Source organism: Typopeltis vanoorti, chromosome 18, assembly GCF_054136105.1.
Source record: "Typopeltis vanoorti isolate ZY-2024b chromosome 18, IOZ_Tvanoo_1.0, whole genome shotgun sequence".
Taxonomy (NCBI): Eukaryota; Metazoa; Arthropoda; class Arachnida; order Uropygi; family Thelyphonidae; genus Typopeltis; species Typopeltis vanoorti.
This window is the reverse complement of record NC_143566.1, coordinates 6,408,742-6,429,527: the sequence shown is the minus strand read 5'-3', so window position 1 is coordinate 6,429,527 and position 20,786 is coordinate 6,408,742. Positions and strand designations below refer to the sequence as shown.

The window sequence follows — 20,786 nt, the reverse complement described above, 5'->3', positions numbered from 1 at the left end:
TATTAATCTCCCATGATGAGTCTGCCAACTCCATGGAAGGTGCAATAATAATAATAATATCTGCCCACAAGGTACTCACTTTTCCCTGTCCCTAGCTTCATACTTTTTCCCATTTGCACCAATTCATCCAACTGTGTCATAGGTTATGGCATCCTCTTAAATACCTCTGAAAAGTCCAGAATATCACTGTGTAGCCATTTCCTTTATCAACTCAATTCAACTCTCAATTAAATAAAGAAAGTGAATAAATTATCAAGGAAAGACATGCTGTTCTGCATAGAGTATCCCTTATCAAACTTATTTTATTCCTTTATTTCCACTTCGGAGATACTGATCAGTCTCTAATGTAATGCTCTCTCTCTCTCTCTCTCTCTCTATACCACTCCCCTAGTCTTCTTAATGTAATGTAATGGAAGTGATTTTGTGTTATCCATTCTTTTGTGACTATGCCAAAACTGATATTTAAAACAACCTAGTCAGAGGAGATGCCAATTCTCTTCTACTTTATATATCCCATCTATCTTCTACTTCACATATCCCATATAATTCAGTTGTGATATTTGCAATGCATCTCTAGTATCCTAATTACCTCTGTTTTATCTATCTCCATTCTGAAATCAATCTGTAACATTTGTCATACTATAATACCTCTGCTTGGGAGACATAATTCTGCAAAGTGATCATTTATTTGTGACATAATTCTGCTATTCCTCCTCCTTTAGTCACCTTTCTACCATCAACATCCATTAAATACATTGAAAATAACCTACAAGGTCAATAAGTAACAATAACTATATGATAGTAGGATTACTTGTAAATGTAACCATTAAAAAAAAAATTATATATATTTTGGTGTTTGCTGACTAATGCTCTTGTCAGGAAGATTAGCATATTACAGAATATACAACAACAAAAAAAAAAGAACTTCTAAACAGCAGCTGTTTTTATGAAATGCATATGATTAATAATAAGGTGAACTGCAAACAAATTTAACATACAATACATCATGCAAGTAGTTTGAAATATAACACACAAATCTATTCACTGTTATACAAGGCTTTTATATAGTTAGTGGCATAATGGAAGTCTGACACCTTACATATTGGCATATAAAGGAAGGCCTGTAACATAATGTCTTTAATTAGAGACTGTTTTCTGGATAAGGCTCTGATGCAGATGACAAATTTATTATGTTTCCTATCTGTAAGGAGTGAACTGCTTTCAAACCAGTTCACACCTCCTTATATTAACCATGATACCAGCCAGGACGTATATATACGTCCACATTTCCATGGATGTGAAGTGCATATTAAAATTGTAATACCATTGAAATTTATGATAGATACGAAGCTTTTGAGGGTGCATATTTGATCTTTAATGGCCGGTAAGGTGGTTAAATGACAGTGCTCTGTCACTTAACGAAAGTTGGTAGTATAGCTGAAGCTTTTTTTTTTTCCTTCATTTAATATTTTTGTGGAATTATATGCATTTCACCCAAAATTTATTTAAATAGTGATATACTGAGATAATGCATGTTAACTATCAAGGCTGTTTATGACAATAAGAAAAATCTGACACGGGGCTTGAAAATCTAGTGTGTTGAGAGGTGTGGATTTTATTAAGATGGTTCATTGACAGGAATGTAATATGTATGCATTGGAAAATGTCACAGATGTGTTTTTTTGAGAGATTAAACAAAAAAAGTCAGAGGATGAGGACCAGCAGAAAGTGTGATATCTTAATGGAATAGGAAAAAGAAAAAAAAGAAGAATTTTTCTCGTTATATTAATTTTATAAATACTGTAATTGCACTATTGTATAGTTATTGTTAGTATCCATTAAAGTTATACCATAATCATTCTTTCTTTTCTCATTATATATAGAATTAGAACTCTTAGATTTTCTTTTGGTATACCTGACTAATTTTGTTTTATAATTAGATTGTCATCAGAGGATGTGATTGTGAATAGGATTTCTCACTTCCCTCTAATTGATAAAACTGATAATGAAGCCATTTGAAAATTTCTGCAAGGAAAAATATTTGTGGAAATACAAGGCTGATGATTATGAGAAGCTTAGCAGACAGCTTCAAGTTATAACATAGAATGGGGAGAAGAGAGGAAAAGAAATAAATGTTGATTGGAAACTATACTAATGTGTGAATGTATTCAGAAGATCAAAAGGGGAATAAGGTAGGTGTCAAATGCATGAATGAGGAGAATAAGCATGAAATCTTGAATAAGAATGCTCTTTGATGACAACACAAGATGAATAATGGTAATCAGTTGCACAGAGAGTATGAAGTCCAGGGTGGAATCTCAGTTGGTAAGGATTGCAAAAGTGCAGTACAAGCAGAAATTAGCAATTCAGGCCAAGAAGTTTTTGGCCGTGGAAGTTTTTTTTTTTTTTTTTTTTCTCCCCAATATATAGCCAGTAGAAAGAAGAATGATTATGGTAAGCTGACATTAATGGATGAAAGTGGGAGATTGGTAACTGCTGCAGAGGATATAGCTGAGGTATTCAATGAACAGTTCATCAGGGTGTTTCATCCTCAGTGTGAAATCAGAAGCTCAAGAACAAGCAACAGATACGATGAGTTAGTAAGCAAGATGTCAATAAGGCAATATGACTCGATGATAATATCACCACTCATCTTAAGGGATTGTTCCAAGGAGTTACCACCAGCCTGGACCTACCTGTTTAACAAGAATCTTGCAATAGCACAAGTCCCAAAACAAAGGATGGAAGGTAAAATTGTCCCACATCACAAAAGTGCTGATTAGGCTGACTACAAATTTCAGGCTGATCTGTATAATCTAGAGTTGTAAGTAAGGTATTAAAGAGATTATGAGAGCTAAGATACACATGTGGGTTTGATAATGTGGTATTCTCTGTGCTTATCAGCAAGAGTTTGTTAAAGGGAGAGAGGTTTACCAACTTGCTTATGTACTATATCAAGGGGACAAACATATTGGAAGAAAGATGCATAAACAGTAGCAAATTTGGATTTTGGAAAGGCTTTTTATAGATTGCCACACAATGAGTTGGTTAAATAGGAGCAGATAGGATCGGAAGCAAGACCTGTGAGTTGGACAGGCAACTAGCTCTCAGGAATAAACAAGTTGTCTATGGGGTGCAGCATACCAAAAGAAGAAATCACTAATGCTCTGCAGAGGTCTGTTTTGGGACCAGTGTTATTTAATTTGTATATTAATGATACTGGGATGGATTTAACTGGAGATATACAACTGTTTGCAGATGATGGGAAGAGAGTAATGAGGAATCGACTTGAATAGATTATATGAGTAGGAAATAGTATGGAACTGTGATAAATATTGCAAAGTGTAATGTTTTGAAATTTGATTGGCAACAATGGGATGCAAAGTATACACCTTGTGGAGAAATTTTGAAGGAAGTTGGGGAGACCAGAGATCTTGTAGTGGTGGTGGTGGATAAGGATTTGAAGTTCAGACGTCGCATTGCAGAAGTTGTGAAGTCATCACATCAATAATGGCAATGATAGGGATGACCTTAATGTCCAGGAATAAAGAGGTTCTGATTCTGTTGTTTAAGGCCTTGATCAGGCCTCATAAAGATTATCGTGTACAGATTTGGCCCCTGGTTTTCAGATTAATGAGAATACTGTCCAACCACAGAAGCAAGAGCAGTAATTGGCAGACTGCCAAGAAGAGTCAATTCATGTTGAAGGGGAGAAAGAAATAAGATGATGTACAAATTGATCACCAACAAGTGAAATTACATGCTTTATACATAAAATTTTCCAACTGTTATGCAAGCAAAATAGTTACCACTTTTAAAAACTACAATGATCATAAAAGAGAAGTTAATTTTCTGTTATGTAATAATAAACAACTCATTCCACAATACCGATTGATTACACTATTATCTTCTTTTGACACATGCAGAAGTGTTGAAAGGTCTCGCATCTGTGGGCGTACAATATATTGGAAAGCATCCAGAGAAGGCTGACTAAGATCGTAACTGGTCTTTTGGATATGAAGCTAGACTGAGGAATGCAATATGCAAAGTTCTTGTAAGGGGAAGAGAGGGTATATGATTGAGACCTTTAAGTTTATAAAGGGTTGTTACAAGGTTAATGTGAAGAAGTTTTTCATAGAATGGGTGAAAAGGGTAAAACAATGACACATCCCTGGAAGCTGTATAAAGAGAGAGTAAGAAAGGAGAGCAAGGGCGTAAGGAGAGCTTCTTTGCATGGAGAGTAGTAGGTGAGTGGAATGCATTGACTGACACTGTGGTGAACATGGATATGTTGAACAAAAATAAAGCATTGCAGTTTTATGGGTTTTATTTGTGTAACAATTTGTGCCTCTTGCAATGAGTCTTTTGACTCCATGGTGGTCTATTGTGAATAATAATAATTGCAGAATGTCCGGTGAGTTGTACAGATGAAAAGAGAAAGAACTGAGGAAAGAGGAAGAATTCTATATGATGATTCCATGATAAAAAGAGTGGCCAAGTGTAATTTAATTGAAATTATGCTTCCTGGGTGCAAAAGTTAAAAACATTAGTGAGTTTATCAGGATGTAGAAAGGTAAAGTGAAAAAGATGATTGTTTAGGCTAGTAAAAATGATGTGAAAAAAAAAGAGAAGCGTTGTATATGAGGAAGGACATTAAAAAGTAAATGAAAGTAGCAAAAGAGAAGACTGAAGTGTCTTCTTCACTATCTCTAAGGTACTAGAGAAGACCAGAGGTGAGGTGAGCTGAGAAGGAGGGTTATGATTGCAAATGACTCAATGCATAGTTGAGCACTGAGGAATGCTCAACTATGAGTAGGAAAAAGAAAGTGCAGTTTATGGATATCGTGTGGAGCAAACTTGACAAAATGACTTATATAAAGCTGATGGTTTATGTTTGAATGTATTTGGCATTCAGAGTTTCAAAAAAGTGCTGATAATTGGAGTGAGACTGGAGATGTGAAATCAGGAAAACTAGAAATAGGAGGGGGGGGGAGAGATACAGCATATGTGCATATACACATAACCACCAATGAGGCAAATTAATAAGACAATGAGTCCACTGGTAACAAATCAGAATGGGATAATTAATACAAAGTGTAACGTTAGTTGTTTACCCAGTATGCCAGTACCAGTCAGAAAAAGGAGGAGAAGTTCTTGATCAGAGATTACTGAAACATGATAACAGCAGATGATATAGTTGATAGGATAGAATGTAAAGGTTACAGCATTTTCAGGAAAGACAGAGAATAAGAAGAAGGAGAGGGTATTGGCAATGACAGCAGATGAACTGCAACTAAAAAAGTAGTTCAGGAGGTCAGTGCTTTTGAGGTCAAATGGTGTGAGATAGAGGCCAACAAGGCAAAATATCTAGTCAGTTTCTGCTAAAGGCCAAAGATGTAAATAATGATGTGAATGGTATGCATCAGTATATAAGCTCAATAGGTAAAGAGGGGGGGGGGGGGATTCTACTATAGGAGCATAGATTATTATTATAATTACACCCTCCATGGAATCGGCAGACTCATTGTGGGATTAGCAGGAGAAAATTACACATTGACAGAAGGAAATGAAATTTATGCAGTTACTAAAGAATAATTATCTGAGATTGACTTCAGGAGCCACACAGTGGCTCGTGAAGTCATCCCATAGCATCCTTGGGGCTTTACACATGCAGACTACCACTCTTCTAGTGGGACAGGTTGTCTAGCTTCAGCCAGCCAATGTTACATTCCATTTCCTCCTATTAAGTAGCAATCTCACCTATTGGTGAGAGCGATCATAAGGTCTTGACCTGGGAGGTGTCTAAAGGTGTGGAATTTTTGATTAAGACAGGATATATGTGGAATTACCGTGCTGGCAAGTTTGACAAGCTTGGGAGATTGTGTGGATCAGTGCCATGGCATGTACAACTGCAAGGGCTAGACGTCGATAGAGCATGGGAAGTGGTCAAGGAGCATTTACAGGAGGTTATGGCTGATTGTATACCTAGGGTACGAATAGTAAAACAAGTAGGGGTTAAATGGATGAATAACACCCTTAAGCTTGAGCTGCAAAAAAAGAAACAACTGTGGAGGGAATTTAAAGAGAAAGGTGACCTGCAAGCACACGAACGGTATAAAGTGCAGGCCAGAAGGGTAACAAGTGTGGTAAATACAGCAAAAGCCGATTATGAAAGGAAACTAGCTATGCAAGCAAAAGAGAATCCCAAACAATTCTTTCAATATGCTGCAAGCAAGAAAAAAACTGTACATGGCAAAATAATTTTAAGGAATGACGATGGTAAGGAGGTCACTGAACCAGTCGATATAGTGGAGTTACTGAGCGTGCACTTTGCAAAAGTATATCATCCAGGTGGTAACATTGAAAAAATGACGGAACCATTAGTTTATACGGGAATTGTGATGAATGAATGAAGTGCAGGTGAATAGTCTATTACAGAACCTTAACGTGAATACATCTGTGGGATTGGATGGTATACCAGCACGGTTCTTGCGTGAAGCGGCTAAGGAATTATCAGTGACCATGTTGTTTAATCTGAGTCTCGGGTCTGGTTTAGTCCCAAAGGCATGGAAAGAGGGGAAAATAGTTTCACTGCATAAAGGAGGATCCAAGACTATGGTGGCAAATTACCAACCAATCAGCATATCAGGAGTCGTTGTCAAGGTCTTGGAGAAAGTAGTAAAGGGAAAAATACAGGAATGGATTGATGAAAATGAGATACTGTACAGGGGACAGCATGGCTTTGTGAAGGGTAGATCATGCCTCAGTAACTTGCTCAAGTTTTATAACAAGGTGACGGCAGAACTGGATAAGGGAAATGGGTTTACAGTGATACTGCTGGATCTGGCAAAAGCATTTGACAGGATACCACATGGAATTCTAATCCGTAAACTACAACATATGGGAATGGATATAAGGTTGGTGAGAAGGATAGGTGGATGGTTGATGGAGAGATATCAAAGAGTAGTTTATTCAGGAGTAGAGTCCAAATGATGGCCTGTGACTAGTGGTGTGCCGCAGGGTTCTGTTCTTGGACCACTGCTGTTTAATCTGTTCATTAATGATATAGGGAAGGATCTAAGTGGAACAATTCATTTGTTCGCTGATGATGCAAAGTTGGGTAGGGCAATAGTGAATGCAGAAGATGTCAAAGTCTTGCAGGATGACTTAGATAGATTGGAGTTCTGGGCTAAGGAGAATGGATGTCAATTTAATGTGACAAAATGTAAGGTTATGCATTTTGGGGTGAAAAGATTAGCAGCAGTATACCATATTGGTGGAACTGTACTCCAAGAGATTGATGAGGCCAGGGACTTGGGAGTGTTGGTGGATAGGGAGATGAAGTTTAGGGGGCACACTGCAAAAGTAGCTAAATCAGCTCATCAACTCACTTGGTTGTTGAAAAATACCTTGAAGAGCAGAGACAAGCAAGTTATTGTACCTCTGTACCGAGCCTTGATAAGACCTCATCTCGACTACTGTGCCCAGATTTGGTCACCTCGGTTTCTTCATGATGGGGAGGAGGTGGAGAGGATCCAGAGGCGAGTGACTAAGATGATAACAGGTCTATGGAATGAATCATATGAGAACAGGTTGAAGATTTGTGGGTTGCAGAAACTAGTTGATAGGCGGAAAAGGGGAGATATGATTGAGACATTCAAATTGCTAAAGGGATTCTATAGGATTAATTCAGAGGATATTTTTGAGATCAGGACTGGTGGTGGGAGAACTAGGGGACACCTATGGAAGCTGGGCAAGAGTGTGGTTAGCAGGGGTATTAGAGCTGGGTTCTTTACTTCTAAAAGTAAAGTTAGAGTGGTAAATGAGTGGAATAAGCTGCCAGAGTCTGTTGTGGGTACTGTGAGAATGTCGAATTGTTGTGTGGACATGATGTTTAGGGCCTCCCTCGATGAGTCTAAGGACTCCCTGGAGTAGCCCGAAATAATAATAATAATAATTTTGATTTAAAAATCGAGACTTAAGCACAGGACATTATAATAATAAATAATTACATGAGTCACTTTATTAGTCAAATATATTATTTATTTCTGTAGAGTTTCTGGCTATATTTCATAGCCATTTTTGATACACAGGAGTAAAAAGAGATAAATATAAAAATGAACAATTTTTAAATTGAAGGAGTGTGATATTATATGCACTACTTACTATAGAAGGATAACTCCATCTACATTAATAGATATCAAGGAATTAAAAAAAAATAAAATAAAATATTTTAAATTTAAATAATTAACTAACTATAATTTTTATGAAACACATGAATGGTGAGTATTATTATTATTACTATTATTACACCCTCCATGGAATCAACAGACTCATTGTGGTAGGTTCATTCAACTGACAATAAATCTATCATTTTGAACTTTAAAATTCTTAACACTCACAAAATTAACAACATATTCCAGGAATGGCCTCTGGTTCTTCTTGTTCTCACCTACTCTTTTTTATAATCCCCTCTGGATTAATCCAGTAAAATCCTCTCATTAACCACCTTACCGGCCATTAAAGATCAAATATGCATCCTCAAAAGCTTCGTATCCATCATAAATTTCAATGTAATATCAATGGTATTACAATTTTAATATGCACTTCACAGGTAATGTGGACATATATATATATATATGTGTGTGTCCTGGCTGGTAGCGTGGTTAACTTAAATATCTCTGCAATCCACATTTCTTAGTCCCCTCTCTCTCTCTCTCTCTCTCTCCATAGCCAGCATTCTCGAGTACTGATATCATCTTAGTCACTCTTCTCTGCACCTTCTCCAATGTTTCCACATTACATTGAAAACTAAGTAACTAAATCTAAGCACAACAGTCCAAGAAGTGAGGTCTGAACAGTGCTTTATAGAGTAGCACAACAGCTTCCTTATACCTACGTGTCATATTACTTCATCTCACAGCTGCATTACAACATGCAGTCTTTGCAATACTTGCAATATGCCCTCAAAACTTCGGCCTGCTGTCAACCATCACTTCCAAATCTTGAATGTAATCTACTTCCCACAGTACAGCACCATGAGTACACTGGCTTATATTTCTGCAGTCCAAAATGCAACACCTTGCACTTATTAATATTAAAACTACAACCCCCACGTCTTTGTCCAAGTCAAGTCTATTTAAATCTTCCTGAAGGGAACTAATATCAGCAGCACTACTCATAATTCTCCCCAACTTGGTATCATCAATCATACATGCTACAGAGGATGATCGGTTAACAAACATAATCCGTTCAAAGACGATGTTCGCTACCTGAATTGTTCGTTGACTGATCATCGATTTACCATAGATTTTTATGGGAATTTGATAAATTCGTTCTGGAGACCCAAAAAACTAAATAAAAAATTATATAATTTCTTACTACATTTATTTATAATAACAATAATACATACATTCACAGTCTTGCATTTTCATCAGTCATGTTTTATTTCCATTTGTGGGGCATTAAAGAATCTGTCCAATGTCAATTGCTTTTCTCTCTTCTTCAGGATTTTTCGGAAGTTATTCAGCATGCGCTTCCAAAATAAACCAGTTTCATCATAATTGAAAATTTGTTGTGGACAATATTTCTTTTTTAATGAATTCTTGAAATTTGAGACAGAACTTCCCAGCTTCTTTATCTGCACTAGCAGACTCACCGTGCATTACCACATGTTTAATGCCAGCGCTCTCCTTCTAAACTTTGCAGGCCATCCAGTGGTAGCCTTGAATTCTATCTCCTCGTGTGATGATGAATGTGGAGTTTGTTTCTTCAGTTCTTAAAAAATTTCTCTAGCCTTCTCTTGAATGATAGTCATACTAGTTACATCTCTTTTCATTTCTCTTTCTTTTATCCAAACTAAAAGCAATCTCTCCATTTTTTTCATGGATGGCACATTTTTGTTTCTCAGATGTGATTTTTGTTAGTTACTCCTTTAGCTGCTTGAGTTTTCTTGATTATATCTTTCTTAGCTAAGATTGTGCCTACTGTAGACCTGTTCAAGCCATACTGCCTAGCAACATCAGACATCTTCTGCCCACTCTCTACCTTGGCTATTATCTCTTGCTTGGTTTCTATGGTGAGCACAGTTCTTGACACTCCACTCTTTTTAGGCCCCATAATATTATCAGTTTTTTTTTTTTTTAAATAAAAAGTTCAGAAAAGCACTTACAAAAATTCAGAGAACAGAAATCAACTACAGTACAAAAAGGTTATGTATACAACTGTCAAAGTCTCATTCCAGAAACCGTTCATAGATGGCAGTAAAATACAGTTCTACAAATCTTACACACAGCGTCGCTTCTTCTTGTATTTGTTCTGTGAGGTGTTCGTTATCCAAACATGTGTTTGTTGTCCGAACATAAAAATCTTTTGCAAACGTGTTCGCAGTCCAAACTGTTCGTTAACTGATCACCCACTGTATTTCCTTCTATTAGGATTAGCATCCATGGTAGGTTTTTCTTACTCAACACAACGGAAACAAGCATTATAAAGGCACTTGGATTTAAAAATCGAGATGTAAGTGGAAGACATTTATTACTAGGATAATTACTTAGGATAACTTTCAAGGATTGTAGAGTAGGTGCCCTCCCTCGATGAGTCTTTGGACTCCTTGGAGGTATCATGAAATAATAGTAATAATAATAAACTTTATAAAGTTTAATTCAATTGTTTTTGTTAAGGTTAGTATTATGAATGCATGTTTCACCAGCTTTCTTTATACAATCACTCCAGAAGAAAAGAACTTTTGTGTGGAACTTTAGTATTATTCCACTGAATTCTATGTTTTGTAGAGAAAGCATGGCTCGCTAAACTGATTTATCGAGCTCTTTAGGTAAAATATATTCTTGATATTCTCCAGGATTAATTTGCACAGAATGACCAGATTGTCAATATGTTAAAGGATTGAAACATACTATTTGATTTTTAAGACCATGGATTTAATAAACATTTATACATAATAGTCTACTAGTTTCGCTAGCTGTAACTGTCTAGCTTTGTCAAGACGAGAAAAGTTATGCTAGTATTAAATGCAAAAAACAAAAGAATGTAGTAACAGTTTAAAAACAGTTAGAAAAATTGGAGAGCACATGTAACATCACTTTTGTTTTTTGCATTTAATACTAGCATAGCCTTTCTCGTCTTGACAAAGCTAGACAGTCACAGCTAGCGAAACTAGTAGACGATTAGGTATAAATGTTTATTCAATTTTAATGAAAAGGACCAAATAACAACTTTCAGTATGTTAAAAGATTATTGAAAAAAAAAATAATAATAAGACTTCTTCACCAGATTGGCCTACAAATCTCTTCATCAGTCCAGTTCATAAACTTAACACCTTCCTTGTCTCTCCAAAAGACAAACATCCTCCTCTCTCTCACTCTTATCCAGGAGTTTACAGAATGTTTTGTGGCCTATGTTATTATGATAAATAATTAGTTGTTCTACACAAATTCATTTTAAAGAACATCAAGAATATATTTTAATTAAAGAGCCTGAAATTTGGTTTAAGAAGCTGTCCCTTGTCTACAAAACATGGAATTCAGTGGAGTAATACTAATATTCTACTGAAAAGTTATTTTCTAATGGAAACACTGTATAAAGAAATCTGCAATGCACATGTTCACAATCCTAATCTTTACAAAAATGATTGCATTTTGAAAGTTTATTTTTCACTTGGTTAGACTATAATAAATTTAGTTTAATCCTTTATCCAGGTGTGAGCAAATAAAGTAAGGTAGTACAACACTGGGAAACTCTGCAAGTTTCCCGGTGTTGTACTACCTTAGCCCAGTCCTGAAGATATTTTCAGGTGCAAACTTTGTTTGCTCACACTTGGATAAAGGATTAAACTAAATTAATTATAATGATTGCATTATACTTACTCAATTATGGAAAGTTATCCTAACTGATACTCCTACCCATTCATGTGTTTCATAAAAATTGCAATTATTTTAATTAAAAAAAATTTTTTTTTTTTTTAATTTATTCCTTGATATCTATTAACATAGATAGAGTTATCCTCCTGCAGTCAATAGTGCATATAATATCATGTGCTTTCAATTTAACTGTTGTTTGTTTTTATGCTTATCTCTTCTTCTGTAGTGTATTGAAAAATGCTATGAAAAAAATCCACAGAAATAAATAATACATTTATGCAAGTGACTTCTGCAATTCTTTATTATATAGAACCTTTCCTTGCATAGGACAGTACAACAAGAAATACCACTGTTGTCCTTATCATCAATTCCACCTGCTGTATCATCTAATTGTGACAAAGGTGCATTTCCATGTTCCTACTGCCCTCGTTCTTTCACCTCTGCTCGAGTTTGCATGTTCATTGATCACCTAAACATTCCTGAGGCTAATGCTCTTATCTTTGTAAGACAGGCCATAGCCAGGTGGACCCTAGAAGAAGAAGAGGGAATTCTAACATCAGAGAAGGTCAATTAATTAATTGCTGGTGAGCATAACATCAATATGGTTCTTTATTATTATTATTATTCAGGCCTCCATGGAGTCAAAAGACTCATCGTGGGAGGTCCTTCCTAAGAAACACAAAGTCTATCAAGACTCATCGAGGGGGTCTCCCCCTAAGAAACACAAAGTCCATCATACCACTCCTTGAACTCATTGACCGTTCTCGCTCTCACCACTCCATCAGGCAATGCATTCCATGGTTCAACCACCCCTCCATGCAAAGAAACCACTCCTCACCCTCTTGCTCACAGTTTCCTTTCGTAACTTCCAGGGATGGCCTCTTGTCATCACTCCTTCCCGCTGTTCAACCAAGTGAAAGAACTCCCAGTGTCAACCCTGTAACCACCTCTCAACAGTTTAAAAGTCTCAATCATATCACCTCTCCTTCTTCTATCCACTGAACTCTGCAGTCCACATTCCCTCAGCTGATCCTCATAACTATCATTGTACAGTCCTGAAACCATCTTTGTTATCTGTCTTTGTACCCTTGCCACAGTTAATTTATCCCCTTCAAATCCTGGGACCAAATCTGAGAACAATAGTCCAAGTGTGGTCTGATCAGGGTCTTATACAATGGAATGATAAATGTTTTATCTCTGCAGGTCAGTGTCCTTCTCATTATTGCAGCAATCCTCTGTGTTATCTTCGCCACCTTTGCAATATGTCCCCTAAATTTCAGGTTTCTATCAATCATCAACCTCAGATCTCTTGTCTCCACTACTTCCTCCAGTATAACTCCCCTTTCATCTGTTCTACTTTATTATTATCCTAAGATGCCATGGAGTTAAAGATTAATCTAGTAGGTCCTTTCTTAAACAAACACACAGCTTATCATACCATACATGTTTACACAGCTTATCTTATCATACATGTTTGCACCACACTCTCTCACAACTCTCCATGAAAAAAAAAAAAAAACAGCTTATTTTTAGTACTTGTTTAGTTTTTTTTTTTTAAAAAAAACAGTTCTCTAATAAACATGTGGTCACAAAACCAGAATATTTCTATTGAAATATTCCGGTTTTGAAATAATCCCACAGAAACTTATGCATAATATTCTCATTTCCTTGCTCACTCCCCCTTACACAGTTTCCAGGGATGACCTCTTATTCTATCCCCCCCCCCATCTCCCACCACTGTATAAAAATCCTCTTCAGTGTTATTATTCCCATTACCAGTTTGTATTCCCATTACCAGTTTGTACTTCTCTATCATATTGCCTCCCTTCCTCCTATCCACTAGTCTGCATCTTCTCAACCTTTCTTCATATATTCAACATTCCACAGATCACAAACTCAATTTCTCTAAATCCTTTTCAGCATCTCTTCATCCTTTTGAAAACCAGGTGAGCAAATCTGTGCACAGTATTCTATATGTGGTCTAATCAATGCCTTATACAATGAAATCAGAATATCCTTACAAGTCAGTGTCTTCAGCATCATTGCCAGAATTTATGTGGTCTCACAATTTTGGCAATGCGTCTTCTAATTTTTAGATCTTTATCCACCATCACCCCAAGATCTCTTGTTTCCTCCACCTCCAACAATATATCCCCACCAAGAGTGAATTCTACATCCCATCTTAATTTTTCAAAATTTAAAATCTTGCATTTTGCAACATTGAACTGCTATTCCCACTCCCATGTTCATTCATTCAGCTTATTCAAATCTTCTTGTAAGGCTACAACATCTATTCAACTCCTCATAGTTCATTCAAACTTAGCATCATCTGCAAACAACAATGAATATCCCCTATTATATTATATGTCCTTCAGCGCAATTAAATGGCACTGGAAAGTTATAGATTAGTTAAGACAATGTTAGATGATTTTATTTATCAATTTAGTAATTATCAGGAATTCACGCCTTCTATAATGTTCTCTCTTTAGAATTCTTCTTTAGAATTTTATTTGCTTCAGTCTCCACAGAATTTTTATTAGACTTCTGTTATCGATCACTTAAGAATATTATTTCTCAAGCATTATTTAATTCTAATTTTGTTGTTCCCTTTTAAATAAGTATGTTAAACAATCTTCTATCAGCAATGCTTTTTTCCAGCATGCACTTGACAGGTTCATCCTATGGATAGCATCAAAGTGTCCTCTCATAAAAGAAGGAAAAGAGAATATGCTAATATGCAGAATATATATAGCCAAAAGAGAAGTACAGAGGTAAGATTAATATTGGAAGAAGAAAAAATCAACAGTCTTCTGATCAGCTTTCAGATTTTGGAGCCTTTTGGAGTCAAGTATTCTCTATTTCACCACCCATATTTCTACCTAATAGCTTTGATCGTTATCCATTGCATTCAGATTATCTTTATTAATATAATAAATATGAGTGAACAATCAGAAATTAAAGATGGCTTTGAAGAAAATTCTTCTGCTCCTGATGGTTTTTACTGCAATTAAGGTGAAGAGTATTCCTCTCAAGATATCCTACACAACATGTTACATTTTCTCTTGTTTATTAATTCCATTGCTTCTCCACTACTTAAAAAGTCAAGGACTATTTTCATCCCTAAAAAAATCAAATACTAATCATGAATCTTGTTACTCTCACTTCTGTATTTCTTAGACTATGCCACAAAATATTGGTAAAGTGTTTACAGAAGATATATTCTCATTATATTAAGCAAATAGCCTTCATTTATGCTAACAGATGTGCTAAAAATATCATCATATTAACTGTCTCAATTTATGAAGCTCATTGATTGATTGAAAGTTCCTTACAATTGCTTTTGCTGAATTTACAGAAAGCTTTTGACAGTGTCTCCCATACTGCTATCCTTGAAGTTCTTTCAAGGATTGGTTCTCCTGTTTTTTTGTTTTGTTTTGTTTTTTTTTTAAGATTAAATTTCTGAGTTATAAGTCATCTATTACAATTGGTATTGGAGATAAAACATCATCTATTCCTTCTACACATGGCATTAGACAAGGAGATCCCTTATCATTTATTAGTCATTTATCTTTATATTGTTATTGATGGCTTTCTTTCATCTATGCCATTATATATTTAATCTGAATGGATGCCAAATAAATGCAATGACATTTGCAGATGATTTGACACTTGCTGCTGAGAATAAGATGGGTCTTCAGGAGTTGTTAGATCATGCTGCTCAGTATTTTATTCACAGAAGTCTTGCTAATAATTACGACAAGTCTTTAACTATCACCCTAACACTAACAGGTCATGACAGGAAAATGAAAATCCAAGATTGCATCGTTAATGTTTCCAGCCATCTTCTTAAACCTATCAGCATTTTGGATAGGCAGTGATATTTGGGATTAATGTTTTCAGGTGCTGGACGATGACCTTTGTCACGTCAATTTCAATATTTCTGTACAAGCTTCATAAAGCTCCATTGAAGCCTCAGCATTGCATCGAGTTATTAAATCAATTTGTGTCACCTAAATTATTCCATTCTTTAGTATTACAAAAACCAACTTTGACCATCTTGAATAGACTAGATAAACAAGTACATCAATATGATGTTCCAGTTGCTTATCTTCATGTGACCATGAAATCTGGTCGATTAGGAATTCTTGCATTGAGATGGATGGCTCCTTGCTTAAAATATATAAAGTTAAATAAACTCCAATATTCATCTTCACCTTTCACCATAGCTGCCTTTAGAATTCTCTGATTCCATGAAAATTAATGAAAACATTACCTTGGACTTTTGATAGTAGAATGCATATTGTTTTTAACTCCCTTGAAACAAAGGGATGGTTCTAGATCTAAAGTCAATGAGAAGCAGCCCTACAGTGGCTTGAAGAGGATTCCATCTCAACATCTTTTGGTACCTGAAGGAACAAGAATGTTACCTGGATGGGAGTATATAGACCTGGTCAGGGCTAAGACAAATGCCCTTCCTACCAAGACTTGTATATAAAGCAGTAGGTATAAAAATACATTTTTCATGTAGGGCTGGATGTGGGGTCAAAGAGACTATGACACATATCTCAATCTTGTTTTAGAGCCCACAACATTACAGTTAAAGACATTATGCAATATGCATCATCATAAAGAACCGACTAGAACAGAAAGGATGGTTAGTGAGAAAGGAGCCAAATATCAGAACTAAGATAGACATAAGAAAGCTTGCGTTTTCAAGAGACGATAGCATTGTTGTCCTGGATATCCAAGTCTGTGAATCAAACCAATACCTCAATCAGACAAATGAAGATAAGATAAATTATTATGCCTGTAATCCGGGTATTAAAAGACATTGTTTAGAAGAATATAGCTCATTGTCAGATTTTTTTTTTTTTTTCTTTTTTTGATATGACAATTTTGATATGCTTCTTGTGTATGAGAAATATGACTTCTGCATTCAACCTTGGTATTTTACTGGGGTCAGCACCCAATGATGAAACCTCAGTCAACATTGAAACCAGCCAGAATAGTGATCTTCACATGATGCATAGCATCATACATATTATTATTATTATGGGTGACTCCAAGGAGTCCCTAGACTCATCGAGGAAGGCCCTAAACATCATGTCCATCACAACTATTTGACATTCACACAGTACCTATCATACTTTGCCTTGAACTCATTCACTGTCATAGCACCCACAACAGACTCAGGCAGCTTATTCCACTCATTCGCCACTCTGAAAGTAAAAAACCCAGCTCTAATACCCTAACTAACTACACTCTTGCCCAGCTTCCATGGATGTCCTCTAGTCCTTGAGAACAGGACCACCAGTCCTGTTCTCAAAAATATCCTCTGAATTAATCCTATAGAAACCCTTCAGCAATTTGAATGTCTCAATCATATCTCCCCTTTTCCGCCTATCAACCAATTTCTGCAACCCACAAATCTTCAACCTGTTTTCATAAGGTTCATTCCATAGACCTGCTATCATCTTGGTCACTCTCCTCTGGATCCTCTCAACCTCCTCCCCATCAAGAAGAAACCTAGCTGACCAGATCTGGGCACAGTAATCAAGATGGGGTCTTATCAAGGCTCGATACAAAGGAACAATAACTTGCTTATCTCTGCTCGTCAAAGTATTCTTCAGCATCCAAGTGATTTGATGAGCTAATTTAGCCACTTTTGCAATGTGCCCCCTAAACTTCAACTTCCTATCCACCAACACTCCCAAGTCCCTGGCCTCATCAATCTCCTGGAGTGCAGTTCCACCAATGTGATATACTGCTGCTAATCTTTTCACCCCAAAATGCATAACCTTACATTTTGCCACATTAAATTGACATCCAGTCTCCTTAGACCAGTCATCCAATCTATCCAAATCATCCTGCAAAATTCTGACATCTTCGGCATTCATTATTGCCCTACCCAACTTAGCATCATCAGCGAAAAAATGAACAGTTCCTCTCAGATCCTTCCCTATATCGTTAATGAACAAATTAAACAGCAGCGGTCCAAGAACAGAACACTGCAGCACACCACTAGTCACAGACCATCTTTTGGACTCTACTCCTGAGTAAACTACTCTCTGGTATCTCTCCATCAACCGCCCACTTATCCATCTTACCAACCCTATATCCATTCTCATATATTGTAGTTTACGGATTAGACTTCCATGTGGTATCCTGTCAAAAGCCTTAGCCAGGTCCAGCAGTATAACTGTAAACCCATTACCCTTATCCAGTTCAGCTGTCACTGTGTTATAAAACCTGAGCAAGTTACTGAGGCATGATCTACCCTTCACAAAACCATGCTGTCCCCCATACAGTATCTCATTTTCATCAATCCATTTCTGTATTTTTCCCTTGACTACTTTCTCCAAGACCTTGACAACGACTCCTGATATGCTGATCGGTCAGTAATTTGCAACAGTAGTCTTGGATTCTCCTTTATGTAGTGGAACTATTTTCCCCTCTTTCCACCCCTTCGGAACTAAACTAGACCCGAGACTCAGATTAAACAATAAGGTCAAGGGCACTGACAATTCTTTAGCCGCTTCACGTAATACCCATGAAGCGGCTAAAGAATTGTCAGGAATTGTCAGTAATCCGTAAACTACAATCCAATCCACTTCATTCATCACAATTCCCGTATAAACTAATGGTTCCTTCATTTTTTCAATGTCACTACCTGGATGATATACTTTTGCAAAGTGCGCGCTCAGTAATTCCACTATATCGTCTGATTCAGTGACCTTCCCACCATCGGCGTTCCTTAAAATCATTCTGCCGTGTACAGTTTTTCTTAATCGAAAATTTCACACATTTAGCCGCCTCCCAGGTCAACACCCTATGATCACTCTCACCAATAGGTGACAACATGGTCATATTCACTACAGTCAAATTCTCAGATGCTGTTACTAGGTCAAGCACTCTCTAACCCCTTAGTATTTTCCATTACATGCTGTCTCAGATAGTTATCCCTCAGTAATTGGATAAAATCCAGTTCCTTCCTCACATGTGTCCTCTCCAGCTTCCAATCAATGTTACCATAGTTGAAATTCTCCATAATAATTACCCTCCTTCCATCAATTTGCCTATGCATACTATCTCACCAACTATTCTATCACCTGGTCTATAGCAGCACCCAACTATACATTTTGTTCCGTTAGTCTCAATCTCACACCAGATAGCCTCAAATGAGCTCTTTTCACAATCCTGCAATACAACTTCTATTCTCCTTGGTTGCAGTTCATCAGCTATCATCAATAACACTCCTCCCCCCATTTTATTCTCTCTGTCCCTCCTGAACACACTATACCCTACACATTCTATCCCACTAACTATATCATCTTCTGTCAGCCATGTTTCACTAATGCCAATAACCTGTGGTCAGGAAGAGCCAATCAAGGCCAAAAATTCTTCATTCTTGTTCCTAATACTCCTAGTATACATGAAATGCAGAGGTCCATTTGTCCCACCCCATCTTGATGCGTTATACGAACTACTATCACATTCTGATTTCTTGTCCTTCGTACTGGCTCGGGCACATTATAAACATTCTTACACTCAACTGATGTCTGCAAATCCTCTTCCTCCCCTCCTCAATAGTTCTAGTTTCCCTGATTTTGCACATCCACTCTCACTTCACTCAGCAAGACTTTTTCCAGTCTTCGCACACCAAATCCATTCAAATGTAAGCCATCCATCTTGTACAAATCCTTTCGCCCATCAAACTCACTCCACACATCCACAAACTCCACACCACATTGTCTGCATAACCTACGCATAAAGTCATTTGCGATTATGGCCCTCCTTCTAAACTCTTCTCTGTCATACCATGGCAACAGATTCACTATCCTAACTCTTCCACTCTTTTCTTTCGCTACTTCTAATAATTCCTTCACATCCTCTCTCATATCAAATTTACCTCCTTTCAAATCATTCGTTCCCGCTAAGACTATCATTTCTTTCACCCTCTGCCCTCTAAAACTCTCACGTACATCCTTAATTTTTGCACCCAGTAAGTACAATTTAGTTAAACTCTCATCAATCACACCTCTTACTAACGAGTTACCATACAACACCCTTTTCTTCGTTTCTGAAACACTCCCACTCATACGCTTATTATTCCTTTCGTACACTTGCTAAAAATAATGGATGCCAGCAGCACCCAGGGTTTCGAGGTGGCCACCCTACCAAGTACTAACTGGACTCAGGTTTGCTTAACTTCAGTGATCAGATGAGAACTCGTGCTTCCAAACAGACCTGTCCACTGATATCTTAAATGAAGTGTGCTATGCATTATTGGATACGGAGACAGCTGATGTCAAGTCATCATCTTCATCATCATCATCAAATTCCTGACATATACCCTCAAAGGATATAGAGGATATGATAGTACTATATGAAAAATATACATCATTACTAACTTTCTATCTACAATTTTCCTCCAAATCAGTCTGTTGCCTGTCAAGACTCCAACATTGTCAGATCTTATATTTCCCTCTTCTAAGGCACTTTTTACCATATCAATCCACCTATATCTTGGTCTTCCTCTGGGTCTTTTTCCTGCCAACCTGGCAGATAACACTTGTTTTGCTAATCTTTCCTCTTCCATTCTGTTTAAGTGACCATACACCTGAGATTAGCTCTGCTAACACATTCCTAGATGATAACAATGTCAAGTTCTTTCCTAATATCCTCATTTTTAATATAATATTGCCATTGATGCCATCTGCTCATGGCCTTAATCTTTCTCAGGACTCTCATATCTGTGGTCTCCAGTCTTTGGTCAAGTGTTTTACTTTTAACCCAGCTCTCACATCTATAAGTTAAAACTGGTTTGAACACTGTCTTGTATACAGCTAATTTAGTGTTTTGACTAATTTCTCTCTTATTACATATACATTTATTCGTTTGACTTCC

The 20,786-nt window shown here is 36.7% G+C and overlaps 1 protein-coding gene and 1 pseudogene across 2 annotated transcripts in view; both read right to left on the bottom strand.

Moving 5' to 3' along the window:
* LOC150096472 (ephrin type-A receptor 4-A-like) overlaps nucleotides 1-20,786 on the bottom strand; it is a 709,579-nt gene that overhangs the window by 334,605 nt on the left and 354,188 nt on the right. The window lies entirely within an intron of this gene.
* On the bottom strand, nucleotides 20,020-20,138 carry LOC150096473 (5S ribosomal RNA; annotated as a pseudogene).